The sequence below is a fragment of the Neopsephotus bourkii genome, unplaced genomic scaffold (assembly GCF_033783945.1).
Source record: "Neopsephotus bourkii isolate Nb327-2 ecotype Australia unplaced genomic scaffold, CSIRO-AGI_Nbou_v1 NB_1508, whole genome shotgun sequence".
NCBI classification, from domain to species: domain Eukaryota; kingdom Metazoa; phylum Chordata; class Aves; order Psittaciformes; family Psittacidae; genus Neopsephotus; species Neopsephotus bourkii.
Genome location: NW_026901984.1, coordinates 5,229,508 through 5,232,437, shown reverse-complemented (window position 1 = coordinate 5,232,437; position 2,930 = coordinate 5,229,508).

The window sequence follows — 2,930 nt, the reverse complement described above, 5'->3', positions numbered from 1 at the left end:
GAAGTGTTCAAAAACCATGTAGATGAGGCTCTTTGTGACATGGTTTAGTGATGGACTTAGCAGCCCACAAAAACACGGAAAAAGGTTTCTGCAAGCCAGGCACAAGTGCCTATTTCAACATCTGGCCCCACTCAAAAATGCTGAGCAGTCATAGCCACCTAATTCTGCTTTAGTTTGTGTTCATAAGTCAAAGGCAATTGACACCGTTTTCTCCCAACACTTGAAAAACAACTAAACAATGCCAGTCCCACCATTGAGTACTGCAAACAGCCCCGCTGATCTCCTAGCAAGTTACAATAAAATGAATTTAAAAAAAAGTTCAGGGAAACCAATCAATCATCTAAGCAATAAAGTTAAAAGCAGATTAGAAATGAATATCCCTGACTGATGGAGCCTTACAAAACTGCTGTTTTCAAACCCTCTATAGAACCTTTTCTTTTTTAATCAGCACAATTGGCTTTGAGTGCTTTGTCAATGCGACAAACCTTTTCCACCAGAAATGCAGCATTTATTCAAATGCTAATGAAAGAGAATGCAATTTGTAGTGGTGCTGAATCAACTTTTCAAGACTGTAATTTGCATTTGTATGAAACTGATTTTTTTTTAATATAAAACATATTTGAATATGGTTCTGAGACTAAACAAATTGATACACTGCTTTTGCTATCGGTGCAAAAGTATTTTGATTTCCTTATGATGGGCAACCCTAATAATACTGAGCAGCTTTTTTATATTTACAATTTTTTTTTAAACTGGAGAGAAGTCTCAAGATTCATTAAAATCATAGCTCTTGTATTAAACCGTCGTATCTACTAGCTCAATTTTCAGATCCAAATCAATTGCTCGTACCATTCTGCCAATGTAGATTCATCTCTCAATTCACCATAACTGACCAGAGTTTGTAGACCATAACTTTCAGCAATATAATGATCTTCGTATAATCATCAGCAGGCACAAGTGGTTCTTCCATTTTTATTTCTCCACGACATCCCCAAACCCAGAACAGAATAGAAAGTAACACTGAAAATACTCTGCTGTTATTTATTATAAAATCACTGTCATGTCTGAAACTGGATTACTGGATTCAGTTTTGGTCTTCCCAGCTCAGATGAAGCATAACTGGAGTGAGATCAAGAGATGGAGGCATAAAGTTTCCATTCAAAGAGCAGGAAAAAATCCGAAGCTACGTTGTTTCATTTTCATTGAATATATTGGGATAGTAACAAGAAGACACTTCCTCCAGAAGAAATAGGCTGCTGCATGGATATTTTTGTTGGTCAAGGAAGAGGAAAATCCTTCCATCCCACATATCTGAAGCTAGCAACTAACAGCGGATGTAGCTGATAGGAACAATGAAAAATACACCTTGTTAAAAAACCCAAGCAAACAAAGCCCCACAGCCTGACTTCAGCATGTTGCTATGTATAAGCCAAACAGAACCTGAGCTTCAGAGACCTCTGGGCTGAAATCTGCTCAAAGGCACAAGAGGTACTGCCATGTCTGATGACGCCTGCTGAGATACCCAGCATGACTGGCACAGATAGAGGGAGCGGTCTGGGAAAAAAGGCATTATAACCCACCATAGTGGGTTAAGACATTGTGGCTTAAGACATGGTGGCAGCAGCTGATGTGATAATCACCAGCCATACAGCTACACTGAGAGTAGCTGGAGAGTAAAAAGGATGTCACAGGAGTGAGAAATTGTTTATGACTTCCACTGAATTTCTGTTTACCCCTATACACACGGGCAGTTAGGGCAGGGAGAGCAGGCACAAGACCTCTACTTCAAAATCTCTGTGTGACTTCACCTGTAGAAAAATATACATGGCCTCATCTTCAGTTACCCTGGATACAGTAAATACCAGGTAATGAAGCATGAAACAAATCAAACAAAGCACCAAACCAAGCAAAAACCCAACAAACAAAACAGATACCCACCAAATTTGTGGCAAATGTGGGCTTGGGATTTTATTTAAAACTGCATTCTTTGAGGGCAAGGGCATTCCCCAGTATACACATATACACCTGAATTGGGAGTAATCCCAGGACCAACCAGTTGTCCCTCGCTACAGCTGACCAGGGTAAAGGCCTGGTGGGAAATGTATACATACATGGAATCATAGACTATTTTGGGTGGAAGTTACCTTAAAGATCATCTATTTCCAACCCCTGTGCCACAGTTAGGGACACCTTCCTCTAGACCAGGTTGCTTCAAGGCCTCTCAAACCTGGCCTTGAACTCTTCCAGGGATGGGGCAGCCACAGCTTCCTTGGGCAACTTTTCCAGGGCCTCACTACCCTCATATTAATGTGGATTCCAACAATGAACAAACACACTCTGGATCCCACCAGTAGCTGGGCTTAGACACACAGTCCATCCAGTAGCTGTCCCTGAATCCCTGCTCTCCCCAGTTGCCTCATGCACACACATATGTGCAAACAGGCCTCAGCTGACCTCCAGACTCCATTTCTAGTTCCAAAGTAAAACTGGAATGCAGTTAAGCCAAAAACAGTAGCCTTGGGCTTAATTACCAAAAACCCCATGCAGTCAACAACACACTACATGTTTCCCAGGAGCAATCGAAAATAGGATGAGACTTATGTGTGAAACAGGTTCAATAAGCACAGCACACAACTTAACTCTCCCCTGTTCCCTTGAGGTAAAAAGCAGAGTTTATCAGCCAAGGTTTGGTTTTGGTGGTTTTTTTTGTGTGTTTTATTTGTTTGTTTTAAAGTCTTTTCCTATTCTATTCACAAAGTTGAGCAGAAAAGGGTTTACAGAGGCAGTCCTGGCAAGCCTGTATTTGATGATGTGTAATATATTTACTCTGTAGCTTATTTATGTATACATTATAGGAAAAAATCCCGGTGATAAAATGTAAACATACAATTACATTTCTACAAGTGCAGAAGCGTTTACTTTCTGCATTA